Here is an 18,528-nt window from a genome sequence, read left to right as displayed (position 1 = left end):
CCCTCAACCACTTTCCCAAATCTGATGTCTTGACTTGGTGACCCACTAAAATTCACTAAAATTTTGAAATCATAAATAACATAATGTTTTGTAATTACATTTTTATCAAATATTTTAAAAAACATTACATATTTAAATGCAGTTTTCCCCTGAAATGCTTGAAAATGGTTCAGTCCAATCCCCAACTCTAAACACAGCTGTATGAGTGTTGTTGAGCCAGTATCTCTGGTAGTGAACCCTCAAAGGTTATCAATGTTGTTTGTACCTGAATGTGTTCGTATTTTAACCCTTTAAGACCTACCATAGAACCAAGTCCGCTAGAGCTTATAGTATATTTTTACATGCTGTGGAGCCATTTTTTGGAGCATTTCAAGTTGCTGTACATCAATACAACTATTATAGCCCAAATTTTAATAATATGTCTGCATTAAGTGCATAGTAATTACATAAATTGCAAAAAAGTGCAATAAACTACAAAAAAATTGAAAATCGTTTTTGATTTTTTAACATATATTTCTAGTTAAAGAAATTTAAGAGGCTTATCCCTCAAAACTGTAAATACAAAAAAGTTGCACAAACTAGTTTCCCACCAAAGGAAATTTATTTTAAGTGTCTTCATAGTTTTATTTTTGAGATACACCAATTTTCATTTACTGCAGGAAAAACGAAAAAATATATTATAGTGCAAATTTGCAAAATAACAGCATATGCATCAAAATAAAATATTTCCAGCAGTGCAATATGAGTCCTCAGCATCCCAGAAACAACACAGAAAGTCATAAAGTCAAACATAACTTTTAAAAACACAAGTATAGGCTCATAAGGCCACGATGGTAAAAAACGACATTTCCGCAAAATGACGTCACTTCCGGTTTCGGGCAGGTCATGCGGTCATGTGATAGTTCACGCTGATGGACGTAGGAAGTGTTACAAACAGCTGATCGGATCGGCAAAGCGTGTTTCTGGAATATTATGTTTTTGTTGCTGCAAGTGCTTTTTATGCAGTTTTTGCAAAGCTATATGTGGAAAGAAACCGTGACCTAGGACAAGCTGATGGCATAAGATGTAAGTACAACTCCTCCGGTTTCATATGCAAAAAAAATTATTGCGCTAGCTTACGTGGTTGCAGTGCTACCGGGATTTAAAAATAGTTACGCAAAATGGAGCGTGTCCGCTCCAACCGGCTTTCAATCAATCAATCCTTTATTTGTCACATGCAAATATAGCAGTCCCTCTGAATATGGATTTGAACAAATGACAGACTGGCTGCCTAGGACTTTAAACAGTAGTCTTTAAAATAAATTCAGCAACTACTAGTGCTATTAATAACAATAATAGTTATAATTATCATTGCCTTTCGGTCATTATTTATGGTTTTCCAAAGCACCATAAGTCACAAAATGCTTAGAATTACATCAAACTGGGTTTTAAATTACTTATATTATTGCTTGATGTCATCACAGTATCATTTGTTTGTGTCATCTCATAGATGCAGGGTATCAGGGTATTTGTTTCTTTTCATTGAGTTTCATTAAGTTTCTCATGTTGGGCTGGGACATTAGGCTCCATGGTTTTTGTCCTCCACATGGAGTTGTTTTTCTTTTTTTCTTGTAGTCTGTTAGCCGTCTTCATTTAACCTTTGATTCCAAACTCTTTTTGTTTGTCTTGATTTTTTAACTTGAAACACTGCAAGTGTCTCAGGGGAAAAGCCTAGCTGGACCGGCTGGACAGACAGAATCACATCACATAGAATCACATTAATCCTTCCCAACTGCTTGTCTATGGACTGTGGGAGGAAGCCAGAGTATCCAGAATGAACCTGGTACATGCAAACTCCACACAATGCAGCCACACAGCAAAATCGCCAGTGTTAAATTGACACTGTGAGTGTTAAATTTAACACTAGAAAAGTGTCTATATGTGTCCACTCTTTTGAGTGTTAAATTAACACTTTTCAAAGTGTTATATTTTTAACAACGAGCTAGTGTTATTTTAACACTGCACAGAGTTAAAAATTAACACTGAGTAACACTGACCAGTGTCAAAAATATTCTACACTGGTGTTAAGTGTTAAAAATTAACACCGAATAGTGTTGGTGGTACTTTACACTAGCCCTGGTGTTAAAAAATTCAACTCTGAATAGTGTTAATTTTCTAACACTAACACTAGTGTCAGTCAAATCATTAATACCACCAGATTACAATAAACTCCCATTAATCTCTGATATCTCTACTGCTACAATTAACCCCCAACATCCACCCATTACAAAGAAATACAAGACATTAACGTTCCAAAATACTTTGTATTCAGATACACCACAAGTAAACAAGTCATACAAAATTACAGTATGGGACAATGTACATTTTGTCATCAGTGCCATTTGAAAATTGCCTATCATAAGGTCTATAGTACACCAGATCATCTACAGAGATCAGTGCAAAGACATCTAATCCATCCTCAATAACAAATGCATTTAAGTGATCATTGAAATATACTGTTGAGACCTTACAAGTTAGAAGATAAGTATTGAAATCGCTAACAATTATACTGACAATCTTACTGAACAAAGGCATCTCATTTTCAACACCAGAACAAACATACATCCCAACTTGATATTCTGTACCATAACTTTTGACCCAGGAAGTTGTAGAAACAATAGAAGAAACATCAAACATTTTATTCAGTGCTTCACTGCCTTTTAAGCTGCTGGCCAAGACTTCATTAATGGGGCCGAACTGTAATCTTTTAAAATAAAAATTTTCAAAATGAAAGGCTAATTGATTCTGATGTTTTTTTTACTAGTGTTTGTGTGATATTTTTAAAGTTCTTTACAGATCTTTTGAAGAACTTGTGCTTTGCTTCAAATCTCATGCACCACATATGTATGAGTGGCCCAATTTTTCTAATGCAGCGTGGGTAATGGATCATTAGGTGGTGCTTTGGAATCAAATTCCGTTCTGGAAAGAGAGATTTGAAAGCCTTGTGATGATCGGCAATCAGATGTTTCAAATAGCAAGTCATGCCATGAGTTATAATGGGTGAAAAAACAATGTTCACAATTTGAACTAACAAAAGTAGCAAGTTCCAATGTCCATCATTTCTGCAAACGATATCTCCAAAAATCAATGGGCTATTCCGCAAAAGACACCATGACTGCACAGCATTAAGCCCAAGATCTTTGCTGTTGTCATCCAGTTTTAGCCCACCTGGCCTGTTCCTTCTCTGTGCATATCCGTAGTTAAAGCTTATAATTCTCTGTGACAATGAATTCAAGGATATCAAAGAGGTCTTAATCAAGTACTGAAACACAAGCTTTAACTCATACTGCACCACTCCCTCTAGTAGATCATGCATTATGTCTACAGCATAGTTGTCTGAAATATGGAACAGCCGAAGTGAATTGAGTAAACAATTTCTTTTTACACCAAATGTTGAGGCCAAAGCAGGATTTTGTTGAATGGCACCACAGTGTTTGTAATGAAGTTCTTTGGAACGCAGTGTTAAGCCTACATGATCTTCACTAAAAACTGACTGCAACTCTGTCTTATCAGTTAAACAAAATCTACAACAATAGTTTGCACTAAATGATTCAACAAAACCAAAAATGCTATGTAAAGCCAAGTTGTCACCTGTAATCTGAAAAAGCGAACCTCTCACAGGTGTGGCTGAAAAGGGCACTTGCATTCCTTCAGTCTCTAAAATCTTTAGATCATCAACAAGTGGCTTTAGGATAGGATCAAACCCATATTTTTTTAAGTCTTCTGAATGAAAAAGGGCTACAAGATGAATGTTCATCACCACAGAATTTAACTCTGGTGGCAAATTTCTCAAAACAAAATAAATACAACCAAGTTTGTGCACCCCCTTTTTTGAGCCTAAAGGATTAGCAGTTTCAAAATCGTCATAGTAGAGCTGGATCTGGAGAGCATGTTCTTGTTGTGAGAATAAACTGTGATTTTTGAAGTAGGAGCCGTCATTTAAATCTCTGTACAATCCCTCCATGTTTAGTTTTTTTTTCTGGAAACTGCTACAAAGTTCACTGTTTCGAAACATAGATGAAAGGGATCCCATGATAGGAACGTACATGAATTTATCATTGACAGGAACTTGCCTGTATGTCCCTGTTGTTCTATCTTTGCGTACATCAAAACGCACACCAAGAACATGCTCTATGGGTTCAACTATTTTCCATTTTTGCTCAAAATATCTTATCCTTTTAGATTCTGTGTTAAGACATGAAAATGGATTTTCAAGCTGATCAAAGCAATCCTCAACTTTTTCTAAGGTTTCTCTTGATGTATCAGTTGACAAACAGTCGACAACAGATTGTTTTGCATGTGCATGGATGTCATTAACCAGTTCCTCCAATGAACCAACTAAACACTGTACAGTACTTTCAGGAACTCCTGAGGATTGTACTTGAGCAATAACAGAGCTGCACATGTTCAGTATTTGCCTTTTTTCAACTGGAACCGGTGTAGTTATTGTCATGGGATGAGCCACATTTACAGGCTGTGAAACAGAGGTTCCATCGTTAGGTACAGGCTCAAAATTGTTGATGACCTCAGAGTGAACGCAGTCTCCATGTGCTCGGAATAAGTGCCGCTTGTAACCAGAGTACGTGTGAAAGATAAATGAACATCCAGGCTCTCCACAGGTCAAACGTAAAAACTTTCCTGGGTACAAACCATGCTGGAACTTCAAATGTCTAAATAACACTGAGCAACTTGTGTGGTGTATCTTGCAAATGTAACAGATGAACATTTCCAGTCAAAGTGCTGAATAGTGGATATCTTTAAACCGTACAGTGAAGACTTCCTCTTGTTTCATTGACCCGAGGACTGTCCTTCACGCTGCCAACATCAATGCCATACACTTGATGGTCTGGATGAATGTGTAGAAGTTGTCCAATGCCTTATCAAAGGACACGGCAAATTAAAAAATGTGCCTTGAAAAGTTTTGCCTTGTCAAAACCTGCATCTCCCATCTGTGTCACACAGGGAATGACCTTTTGATCTAGGACAATGTAGAAACTTTGGGTAGAAACTTTGGATGATGTTCTTTCTTTCTCCAACCCACAGGACGAATGGCTGAGTGGGGCCAGCCTTAAGAAAAGCCTCTGTGCTACCTCCCACCTGAGGGAGAGAAAGAAACCAAGTGATTCACATTAAACAAAATTGATAATCTGATGTTGAGGCATTGCTGTTTGAAATTATGACAATATTAAAATGTTTCACTCCGCGCGCACAATTATTTTTGTTTCAATGTGTACATTTAGTTTTAATAGAAACAATGACATGTCAGTCCTGCAACACCAAGCTTGTCTGGGATAGATACATCTGCTGCAGGTTGGATCACCTTGCCATCTTAAAATATCAGCCGTTGATAATTTGCATCTGTTCTCATCAAAAGAGAAATATACAATTCTAAAAAGCATACCTTGATGAATTTCATTAGGTGGTGAGCAGCATCTGATGTGCTAATCTTTGAAGACGTCCTTCCCTTAGATGATGGAGTGAAGTGAAGCAGCAAAAGAGGGCAGCCGCCTCGCAGTCCCAAACTACAGAATAGAAATTAAGATCATCACAATTACTGTCATTTAAAGGACCACAGCAGTCATTTTTCCACGTTATGTAATACCATGATGACATTTTAGACACCTGATAATTTTTCTAATAAGGCAGTTTTCCAGCGCCTTGGTATAAAAATTCATTTCTAGAGACTTAAAATCTTCTGGCCACCAAGTGAAGTAGATATCGAGTCATAACAATAGTAAGATTATGTAACTTTTTTTGTGTTCAAACTACATTAAATGTCATTTCAGGTTTAACATGTTTGTAAGCTTGTTTTCATACCATACAGAAATGAGTGATATATTGTGTTGTGGGAATTAAGCAAATGCTGTAAAGGCATGCAAAAGCTACCATTTCCAACTTACACTTACCAGCCTCGTTAGAGTAACGCTGTGCAGAAATGAGCAGCTCATCCAATTCTGTACTCTGGGACAGATTTTTGCAATCTTTGATGATCCTTGGCTTGAAGAATGTTGGCCACTTTGCAAGGAACTTACCAGACACTTCCTCCCCAAAAAACAGCATTGTGAAGTCTTGGTCAATCTTAAACACAAAGTGTAATAACAGAAACAACACATTAACAAGAAAACAAACAAAGGAACCACAAAGCAGTCATTAAATTATTTTATGCCTTACCAAGCCAGGTGTATCCAGAAATCTTGGGAAAAGGTCCAGGACAGTAGAAGCTATGGCAGGTTCTTGAACCACTTTTTGCCTATGTTGAAATGTCACCTTCATGTTGTCTTTGACATGTTTCATGTCAGTTGAGTGCCTCTTCCTTGCATTTATCACCTGACAACGGCGTCACATTTGAACACAAGTTGCGAAGAGTCTTGGGGCTGTCTTGAAAAGCTGACTTTGATTAGTTCATCTCTTCTCGGGAACCAGCATATCACCACCTGCCAAGAGTAAAATAAGGTCCAGCATATAACACCATTTCTTTGCAAAATATCTAGCATGTCTAGTCCCTTTAGACTGAGTTAAAATAAATTTTGTTAAGAAAAACATCCTTGGTCCATTTTTTAAGTAGTACAAGCTGTGTAACATGACTGCAATACAGTATTCTCTCAACTATCACAGGGGTTAGTAGGAACCATATTTCTATTTTATTATTTTTTATATATTTTAAGCGATAAAAACCCTCCCCACAAATATTCCTGACAATGTAGCGTTTGGTTTGTTCGTTTTTAAATTTCAAATATTGTATAACAAGACAAAACTGCAAATATGAACGCATCCCCCCCTCTCCCTCTTAACTAACCGATGCCTTTAATTGAACTACCAAATTAACACAATGGTCCTCTCTTTCTGGTCAGACACTTTGCAGCACTTCTGCTGTAATTTTATTCATATTTAACAAAATAAAAATGCAGAAATAAGTGTACACATTAGTTTTTGACTCTCACTGAACTAACAAAGCCAATCCCTCCACATGTTTGTACTCTCTTGTTACCTCGGCCAGGTCCGCGGCTCTGAACCGTGGTAATGACACCTCTGGCCAATACGCTGGGTTGTCGGGCTTGTAGCTTTACTGTCAGCGAACACAGTGTACAGTCGAATCTTAACAGCTTTCTTACAACCAGGCACTCATTTTGGCGGCAGTGGTTATTATTATATTTACATGCGCTCTTCTTCCATTTCTCATCGGTAACAGCTCTTACTTTCTCCCTCTCTCGCGCTCAAACACACAACGGGAGGGGCAGTTCCACACGTTCTCCCCGCAGCACGGACTACACTACCCATGAGGGCCGGTAACACTCTGCCCTCATTGCCTTTATATTAAATCATTTTTGGCTAATGACAAAAAAAAGTCACTTTAAGGGCCAAATTGCATTATACTTCTTCACCTCACCTGACGTGGGCCGCAAGTGGCCTTTGGGCCACGAGTTTGAGACCACTGACCCTAAGGCTTTGGCAGTTTAATTCGAAAATAAATAAAAGGCATTTAATAAAAACTGTGAAATATATTAACATGTAATATTCATTACAGTCTGCCAATAGCCAGATTATGCTAAATGAATATTAGGAAAGAAACTGGTACTTTGCAGAGTTCTAGCTAGCAGTAGCCCAGCTTAACAAAAACAGTTAAAATTCAAATATGACACTTAAAGATGATGTATTTTGATATAAATACTATTTCTTTTACTAGTTATCATGTTACTTGTTCTAACATCAATCTAAAACTTAATATTTAACCGAATAAAACTTACCGCATCAGCAAGAAAAAATGGCGACCGAAGATTCTGGATTGCGAAGCTCCACAGGAAATGAAGGTGTGGTCTAATTTAACACCCACAGTGTTAAAATGCAGTAACGACTAAAATCTACACTTACACTTTTCAGGAATCAACTCCCGATGTGTTATTTTAACTCGATTAAGTGTTGAACTAACTCGGAACTCTGTTGAAATCTACTAACACTGAAAAATCAACACTGGCATTTTTGCTGTGCAGATGGTGGATTCCAGCCAAGGACTTTCTTGCTGTGCGACAGCAAGACCATTTCCCCCCAAGAAATGTCCCCTTCTACTGCTGTAATCTTATGTTAACTTTCTCAAATAATGCAGGTCAGCACACACATTAGTGCTGGAACTGGACTTACTTGCTTAAGTTTCAGGTTTTACGTGAATAGTGAGGCACAGATCCAAGAGATGGTCATCTGTGAGTCTTAGACCCACCCAGCATTGACATGGATTGTTTTGCTAACCTACAGCAGGTCTATCTGGATACTCAAACATCTTGGTGGAGGTGTGAGAAATGCACTAACTAGAAATGATTGTCCCACTTTTCGTATAGATTTTTTGCTGTTGTTTTCTTTATTTCAATTGAGACATTTTGTCCTAAAATACCTGAGTTTTTATTGTCTTTTCGAGGCAATGTTTATTTTTTTGTTGTTTTTACCTAAATGTACTTTGTGATTCACAAATGTTTTTCATTATGAAGCTAATGGCGGCATTGTCCGTCAGTTAGGTGCAGTTTGGTTTGTGAGTACAGGAGAATTATGCAAAGATTTTACACTCAGTTTCATACACAGTCTGGAAAAACTCTTACTAGCTATTACTGTTTTTCAGTTCTGTGATTCCCTCTACTCTAAATCTGAGTAAGTCCTATTTTTATGGTCGGGTTAGACTTCAGAGTGATAATCCACAGGAACCCATGAATATTAAAGATACTTTGACACTGTTCAGCTGTCGTCATACACATTTTCTAATATAAGTTTTAACATTGCATTCACTTCTAGTGAACTTTTCGCATTTTGTCATTACACCCCACCCCAAGCCCCAGGGTGGAGGCCAGAACCCCTCCTTAAACAGGTGCTGTTTGTTTAAGTCAATCATCTACTCCTTGTGTCCCCTAGAACTTAAACTATTACACATTTACACTCTTGTAAAATAAGAACACTCAGCCACTTAAGGAAAATTTAAGCAAATTGTCTCTGATTTCTTCTTTAGACAAGAAATACTCACACCACCTTTTTTTGGACGACCTCATGCTGGTATGCAGTTGTCTGAATGAAACGAACAACAGAAACAGGGAGGAAAGAGGAAAAGAACATAATAAAAGGACCTGTTTTACAAGTCAGCTTTCCCCCTCCACACCTGAGGGATTACCTCATCACCTGCAGGCTGTGGGCCTGGGTATCAGGGCTGGTGAAAGAATATGATGTAGGTTTCCAGTATGCTTTAAATCAATGCTGGGTGGGTCAAAGACTCCCGACACCCTGACACTGTGATCATTAAAGTGCCTCACCAGTCAGGTAAAACCTGAAACTCCAGTTCCAGCACTAAGGTATACATTGACCAGCACGACTGAGTAATCCAAAAATAACAATTCAACAGTTGTAATAAGAGGCCATGTTTGGGCTCAGAAGCTGACGCTGTACAAGAATAACGGAATGAATGACGATTTTCTATTCAGTGATAAAGATAAACAATATTATCTGACACATTACTTGTTTAACCCTCTGGGGTCCAGGTTTTAATTGGCTGTTTTTCACTACTTTTGATTTTACCTTTGTATTTCTCCTTTAAAAACTATTTACCTTGACTAATTTGACTTTAAAAACCACAAACATGTTTAACGAATCATTTTCATAACTTGAAATATAAATTTACATTTTTTTTTTAAATTTATATTTCTTTTTTTTTAAAAAGTTTTTTTGTACAACAATTTCAAACCACTAAACTTAAAATAAAATTACAGAACAATTAGGTGTCACAATAAGTTGCCACACAAATTATTTGTGCTATTTCAAAAAAGAGTTTGTCGTAAAAACAGAGTTCTTGTGAACGCTGTCCTTAGAAAGTGCAGTTTTTACAGTTATTTCACTAAATGTGACGATAGTATTCAGAAAAATGCATCGCCTATGCTTTTAAATTACATTGGATTAATTAGATTTTATTTAGATTAGATTGGTTTTATGTGGCCTATCAACACAATTATAAACTGTTATATAGTTTGGTGTCTGCACTTTAAATACAAGTTTAACTGAATCTTAAATTGGTCGTGTGATTTGCACATGCTGGCGTTAAATAATCTAGCTAGGCTAGCCCCTTTAGAGGACAATATCAGATACTGGTCATTGAGACTCATACCATTGTGTTTAGAGGTGGGGGTTGGACTGAACCATTTTCAGGAATATCAGGGGGCTAGCTTCTTTTAAAAATTATATTTTTTAAATATATTTTTTATCAGCATAAATGTTGTAAATGCAAAACATTATGCTATTAAATATTTTATGATTTTATTCCATTTTATTTGGACATCTGTGCGAGGCATCCGATTTTTTGGGGGGGTTATGTGTGGGTAGTGCCACCCCGTGCCACAACTTTGTACAGGCCCCTGCTCCACCATACACTTTAAAAGGGCAGAAAGTTCCGTGTTGTGAACAGAAGTTGGAGAACACTACTGTACCAGTAATCAGCTGATTTTACGACGGAATAATGGCACTGGCAGCAGAAAATAGACACGAGGCCCCACAGGAGTGTCCTGTATGCTTTGAAAATGTTCTGCTTGCAAAACGCACTCTGAGCTGCAGGCACGTCTTTTGCCAGGACTGCCTGAGCAAAATAATGGTAGTCGCCCGGAGTCGAGGATCTATCATTTGTCCTCTCTGCCGTCAAGCCACTTATCTTAACAAAGAGAACCCAGCTGACGATACCCTGGCTGCAGATGTGGACACCACACAGGGGGTGGCTCTTCCTCTCCCGATGGGGTATCTTGTGATTGCGGCGAGGGCCTCCATAGACGGTGTGTTGCGTGGAGGAAACTGGATGATGCGTCATTTGAGGACACTTTCTCGCCGAAGCAGCAACCAAACGGTCATCTACAGGAATGGGTCTGAGGTTTTCATAATCAGCGACCACGTGAGACCAACAACATGCAGCGATACTGCTGTCGGAATTCCTGCTGAACCTCCTGATTGTCAGGTCACCAAATCCGTCTGCATTTGCCTGGTAGTGGTGATTTGTTTGATCGCACTGATGTGGCTTCTGGTGTGGCTTCTGGTGAGTCACCTATGAGGATGTGCAGACTCCAACATCCATTCTCAGGACTGACACATTGCCTCACTTTGTGATAACGGTAAGACTTTATTATTTACTATGTTCTGTAGTTTTTTTTCTTCTTTTCCCTGTTGCGTTTGACTTGTTGGGTGTACACAGTTGAAAGGAGAGAGTTAATGAGCTGAGTCAGCTCGTGCTGACTTTAACTTGTAGCTTGTTCTCGTCCCTCAGACATTTTGTTATAACATTGTTTCTGTCTGCAGATGCATCAATCCAGTCTCCTTCCAGAGGACCTGTGAATGGGAAGCCCCACAATGAGCTGCTATCAGGAAAACCGACGATTATTTATTATTATGTTTAATATTTAATATTTTATAGTTTGACTTTTTCCAGTAATGACTGGAAAAATGAAAAAAAAATGTTTAGAATGCTTTTTTCATTGTTTTATGAATCGCTGTGGCCAACAAATTATGTTTGAAAACGTCAGAGTCACTTTATAAATACCTATTGCTGCACTTTGTATTTTTATATATTGCTTGTTTATAGTTGATTCAAGAGGCCCACACCTTTTCCACAGTTGGTCAAGATTAAAGATTTTAGAACTCTGGTTTTGTGTGTTGTAATAAATACAAACAATAACTCTTTGCATAAATGGCTTATGCAAAGAAGAAATTACACACACACACTCTAATCAAAGCTGTGTGTGTATCTATACACAACACACACACACACACACACACACACACACACACACACACACACACACACACACACACCTATAGTCAATCATTTTCAGTTTGGTACCCTCCAGTCTTAATCTGATTAACTAGTTGGATTAATTGTAGTGTCTAATAATCACAGATTTAAGAGTTTTATAAGAATTTTTATTTATTTTTAACATCTCCACTATTCTTCATGGCAGTGGTTAAAACTTCAGTCATCACAGCAAACATCACACCTCAAAACCATCTAAGCCACAGCCACCTGTGATGTCTAACTCCTGTTGGGATAGATTATGGATGGCTTTGAGACAACATGATTTGCTGCTATAAGAATAATACTGAATTGGATGCACATAGTTCTGCACCTAGAAAAATGAAGTGTGATCAAATATTTCCAGTAGTAAACAACAAAACTCATGTGCCTACAGAAACAACTCACTCGTATAAGTCTATGGGTAAACTTCCACAGACATCACACATCATGCCCATGATGTATTTGTTAAATCTTCCCATTGTGTTGTTTTGTTGTTTTGGGTTTTTTTGGCTGTTTTTTCTTTGAGCCATTTTAAAGCCACATGGCTGTACTTGTTGAAATGTCCTACAAGCATGTATTTGATCATTTAGGTTTTAAATATAAACATTTTCATCTCAAGCCAGCCTTTTTATGTTTTTTTGCGTTTGTTTGGGGGTTTTTTTTCAGAAAAATGTAACAATTATTTTTTAGACTATATAAAAAGCCACATGCCTTATATGCAAAAGTATATTTACATGAGAAAATTTACACTAAATGAAATCAAATTTGCAAATTTGATGACCTGACAATGGCACATGGCAGGATGAACTATCACACATGAATAACTAAAGATAAAATGACCTAACAACAGGTCATGTTTTACAAGGGGCTCCTGCCTCCACCCTTGGGCTTGGGGGTGGGGTGGAATGTAGGAATGTGAAAGTTTCACTAGCAGTGAATGCAATGCTGGAAATTATCTTGGAAAACTTGCATGAATTTAAGTAACTTGAATGGCTGAGAATCTCCAAAGACATCCACTAAAAACAGTATAATATATATTTATAACAGTATTAGGAAGAGAACATCTTTGGATTGTAAAGCTCTAAGGTTATAAGCAAAGATTTATTTTTTTAATCATAAAAATAACAATTGTTTTTTTTTATAACTTTTTATTTATCATTTTACAGTATGGGAATACAAAACTTAAGGTCAGCATGGGAGACATTCACAGTTCCAGTAATAGCATCTACTTACATCATGGTAATATTCATTTATTCAGTGCAAAGGGGAGTACACAACCCATTTTTCCCAGAGCTTCTTAAATTTCTCGAGCTCGAGTCTAAGGACAAAGGTAAGCCTTTCCATTCCAAAAATTTCTTCCACTATCCCACGCCATTGGGCCCGAGTTGGAGGGTCTGCCTTTAGCCACCTACGGGTTATGGCCTTTCTGCAGCCAGCCAAAAGTATTTTCAATAAATAAATATCTTTATGTGGGAGTGCCGTAGGCAGTTTGCCAAGATACAACGTATCAAATGAATAGTCTATTGTAATCCCAATTATTTTGTTTATCTCAAGGGCTACCTCCCCCCAATATGGCTGAATCCTTGGGCAGGCCCAGAAGACATGAAAATGGTATGCCATAGGGGTTCCACAACCTCTCCAACATAGGCCCTGGCTCTGTGAGCCTGTTTGCCGAGCTGTGAGTTTAGGAGTGTTAAAGAATCTCACTACATTCTTCCAACCAAACTCTCTTAAGGACCTTGAATTTGCAGTGGTAGCCTGAGACTCACATATTCCCCACCAGCTGTCCTCCGAAATTCGTGAGCCTGATTCCCTCTCCCATTTATGCTTAATGTACAGCGTAGAGTGATTTTTAGAGGCTTGTATACTACCGAATTTAAGTAACTTGAATGGCTGAGAATCTCCAAAGACATTCACTAAAAACAGTATAATATATATTTATAACAGTATTAGGAAGAGAACATCTTTGGATTGTAAAGCTCTAAGGTTATAAGCAAAGATTTATTTTTTTAATCATAAAAATAACAATTGTAATAAACTAAAAGCACTTGAAAGTCAGAGTGAGTTATGGCTTTAATTGGGATTTTAATTAACATTTTAAAAAGTCAACCAGGTTGGTTACAATTTTAAATGTGCTTTATTTTAATAGAACTAAGATAACCTAAGATAAAAGGTCAGCCCTCTAACCAAATACTACCAGAGATACCTACTCAACAACACTCACACCATTGTGTAAGGTTTGGGGGTTGGTAGGCAGCGGACTAAACTAATTTGAAGTCTGTGAGGAGGGATAACGTCTTACATATATCAAGTGTTTTATATGTTTGATTAGCACAAGTGTTTTAAAAGGAAAACACTGTGTTGTTTAGTATTACATAGTTGTTTTGATTTTTTGAGGGACACCGGGTTAAGACAGTTAGGGGTATACTGAATAACTCCCACCCACAGTGGTACCCCGTACTGAAACTTGATAGAGACCCTTGGTCCTGCACACACAGACTAAAAGGGCAGAGAGATCTTGCTAAGGAAAGAATTCGGGGAGCACTTCACTGTAGCAGCAGCAACCCAAAACTAGTTCTTGGCCATACATCTTCAGCAGAAGCACAACAAACGAGAACAATGGCTGATGAGGCTGCTGATATAGATCAGCTTGAACCACAGCCCAGCCAAATCCACAGTGACTCTCAGTTTACTGGGCTAGACTTTCTCTTGATGCTACTGGAGATTTTGACTATTTTGCTATCAACCATTTGTCTTTCGTTTGATGGATATTTTGGCTGTTTCCGACTTCCAGATATCGAGGCCCCAGAGAGGTTAGCGCAGATTTTGATAATGGTAAGGCTCTTTTATTCATTCATTTTTGTATTTATTTAATCACTACATTTATTGTGCTCTGTATTTTTAAGAACAAAAAAAATTGATGTAACTTAAATAGTGTGGCTGTTTGTCTCAAACATGAAGCAGGGGGGTTTGTTTAGAAATTTCATTCTGGAAGTTAATAAAATAACAGAGCCTTTTATGATGTTTATTAAATGTGAAATTGTAAGTTTTCTTAAGTTGTTTCTGGTTCTTTGTAGATGCATTAATGAAATATCCTGCCAGAGGTCGTGCAGACAAAACAGAAACGTCCACAACAAGCTGCAGCTGCTGATTCTTCAGTATTTGTGCTCCTGACAAGTTTCCAACACACCAGGATATTTTGTGTCTATACGTTTGTATTATAGCCTACAGGCTTCCTCAGTAAGATCTACAATTGCTGACAGTAATTTGTTTCTTAATGTATTAACAAATGGCCTTGTAGTGTAGTGGTTTACACATTGCCAATTTGATTCTGTGAGAACCTTTGGGCTTACATCTGGAAGGGGATGTAGTATAAAAATCTGCCAAATAAAACATCTGGAATGGGCTGTTGTGGTAATCCTTTGTGTACAAGATAGCAGCTGAAACTCATTTACAAGATTGGAAAGTATTACAGTACAGAACCTAATGGAGGCCAGTAATTGTAACTACCCAAGATCCAAGCAGTTGGAGGAGCCCTTGGAAACCTGGAATGAAGAGTTTGTATCTGTTTGCCATTTTTATTTCTAAATAATTGAGATCCAAATAAGTTGCCCGAATAAATCAATTGTGTGACTGTACTTTGATTAAAATAAATAATTAAATACTGGAGCCTTTCTTTTATCACTCATTCAAAGTTAGGCAAAATGGTTTAGTTCACCTCACACTCCACTAATTTAATCCTAATAATTTCCTTAGGGATTAATAAAGTATGCTGATTCTGATTCTTAAGTATTTTTATTCATCTTAAGGCATGAGAAAAAGATTTTTGAACTTCATTTTTTTAAACATACTTTTCAAAGAGTTTTTTTTTTTTTTTTTTTTACATGTGGACAACCGGCTGACCACTGTGTGTGAAAGGGTTAAAAGTTGTGCTGTGAGATAAGCAGAGCAATTTGAGGAAGCCAACATGTTTATTTATCTTTAGTGAGTTCTAATTAAACACTGTTGGGTAGCATACCGACATAACATATTCATATCTTTGTAATTCCAGTATCAGAAAGAGCATTAGACCACACGAGTATGTCATCCCTAACTCTTGTGTTTGAAACCATCAAAGGTTTCAGCACTGATAGAAAAGCCACTCCTGTCCTTTATGTGGAATATCTGCTCCAAGTGACTCAGGTGCTTCTTGTCTCTTGATGGCTATAATATACCAGCAGTGAGGGCTTACTTTGCTGCAGTATGATGGCTACCAGGATGTTGTAATGAGAGCATTACATTAATGTGTGCCCGGAACACATTCTGAGCACACCGTCCTGGCTGTTTTTACCTCTATTACAGTGCAGCATCACTGCATTCAACCTTGTGCTTTGGGTACAGAAACTGGTTCTCTCTTGGTTTGCGGTTTGTTAACATATAATGGTAATGAGCAAAGGTAGATTTTGACTTTCTTATGGTCTCTCTTGAAGCACCAGTGAGTATGACTGAGCCTTACCATTGTCAGTGTGAGCAAACTTGTCTCCATGTTTTGTCTCTGACCCTTGCTGGGCCTATTTTGACACTGTGGGTTTTGACCAGGCAGCAGAGCTTGTCTGCAGATAACAATGTCTTTCGTGCAAAAACAGATTGAAAAACCGATTCTGAGCATACAGGATATTGTGTTCCATAATTTTAAACAGCAATGTTGTCATGTTTATTGTACATGTTCAGTAGCTGGGGAAGAAACATTTACAGCATATTGAACATTCTTGAGTCCCTTTGGCTATCTTCAGTATCAATTGCCTACAGTATTGATACTATTGTCTTCAGCCTTGTACTTGTTTGGGTACAACAACTGGATTTATGTTTTTCTTAAAATTGATCTCAATAATTTAAAAAAATAGAGATCAATAATCAGTCATGGTTGTATCTCTGAAAGCACCAATCATAATTTGGTCTTACTGTTGCTGGTGTGGGCAAATATCTTGTATCTCAAGATCTGTCTTGTGAATGGACACTGGAAGTCTGCAGCCAGGACATCCTCTAAACTGGTTTACCAAAAGCCATGCTAGCACAAAAACTCCTACCACAGAGCGGTTTTACTGCTGAGAGGAACAGAGAATGAGTCAGACATTGTTTTAGCAAAATTACATACAAACTGAATATTGATTCAGCTGGGTGCCATAATCCCAGCAATACAACAAGAATGCGTCTTGGCACCAAAGGAATTTTGATTTGTAGACATGCTTTTGGCTACGATTGTCTTGTCAAAATGCTGGTGGCCATTCATAGTCATGAAGGCATCACAATTATTTGTGCTGTCTGCTAACATCTCATTTTCGAGTGTCAATCATCTTACACACTTGCAATAAATTAAGGTCTACCCAGCACGTGTCGACCTTGACGCATGTTGACTGATGCATTCTGAGCACAGCCAATGCTTGAAACTTTGGCTTGTGTAGTTATTACTGCACAGGGGTGGTAAGTGGCCTCTTTTTACACTCCCTGCTTCCACTGAGTTCAGATGATTTTAGAGGACACATAATGGGTCATCTGGTTGAGAATTTACTTCTGAGTCATGTTTGACATCTAAACAGGAACAACAAATCCAGGCAAATGGAAAAGTAGACTTTCATTACTAAGAAAAATATAACTGTCTTTACTTGATGATTGCTTCAAATGCTTGTGAAATCACAAGTTAACATCATACTACACTGCCCTCTTCTGTTTCAGGAGGATCCTGTCATCTTTAGGACAATGATATCTGAAAAATATCTGAAGGTAGAGTACTTGATGTTTTAAGATGGAGAGTAAGATGGGAGAATCATATCACCAATATAAGTGCACACAAGTATTTGCTATATTTTATGACTACATTAATGTCAAGTTTGTAGTAAAGAGGTTTTGAAAAGATTTGCATCATAAATCATAAACTATAATAAAATAACTTTCTGAGGAATAAATCTGACTCAGTATGCAAAGTTATTTTGTGAAAACATCGTTTAACATGATTGAAGTTAAATTTTATATAACTTCAATCAACCACCTGAAACCTTGCAATTTTTTTTCTATCAAAATTCCTCTTCTGTTCCTGTTGCTCTGTTTTATCTACTCTGTTTACCATACTCATCTTTATATATCTCCATTAGATATCATCCGTTAAATTTTGTACATCAGTGCCAATTTAGGCAGGTTCATTAATGAGTTAAGCTATGCCCTCTACAGGATGTCCCTGGTAGTGACATATTTCTGACACATTTCTTTATGCCAGCGGCCAAGTTAAAAGTATCCCAGTAAATACATTTAACTCTTACTAGTGTTCATATTCTGTGCCTTCACAACATGGTTTGAGTTCATTTTGACCTAGGCTAAAAACTCCCCCTGTCAAATCCCCTCAAATTTTGAGCTACAGATCTGTTTAGGATGTTTATAAAGCCATGTCTGTGTATATAATAAATGGATGATTAAGCTTTAATGGTTTCAAGAGCAGCGGAAATTTTTTTTTAAAGGTTTTACAATCACTTTTAGACAAAGCAACTATTGTCACACAATAATTACTATAATTTTAATCTAACTTATTTAAGAATAAATGGAGGAAAGACCCTGCTGTTATTTAACTAAAAAATCACCTTACCGTGATGTGATGGTGCTAACTACTCTACTACCATACCACCCTTTTTCAGGTCACATCTCTGGGTCAAGACACCCTCCAACCT

The 18,528-nt window shown here is 37.4% G+C and overlaps 1 long non-coding RNA gene across 1 annotated transcript; it reads right to left on the bottom strand.

Moving 5' to 3' along the window:
- Nucleotides 1-4,682: 4,682 nt before the first annotated feature.
- On the bottom strand, nucleotides 4,683-6,307 carry LOC146576273 (uncharacterized). The gene is made up of 4 exons (XR_014892344.1): nucleotides 6,211-6,307; nucleotides 5,946-6,117; nucleotides 5,441-5,561; nucleotides 4,683-5,136 (listed from the first exon to the last, which is right to left on the bottom strand). It is a non-coding gene; the product is annotated as an uncharacterized LOC146576273 (long non-coding RNA).
- Nucleotides 6,308-18,528: the final 12,221 nt, after the last annotated feature.

This window comes from Mchenga conophoros, linkage group LG4 (genome assembly GCF_057382185.1).
Source record: "Mchenga conophoros isolate Kocher_MC1m ecotype Shallow Benthic linkage group LG4, M_conophoros_male_GT1.1, whole genome shotgun sequence".
Taxonomy (NCBI): domain Eukaryota; kingdom Metazoa; phylum Chordata; class Actinopteri; order Cichliformes; family Cichlidae; genus Mchenga; species Mchenga conophoros.
This window is presented reverse-complemented; position numbering and strand designations above follow the sequence as displayed.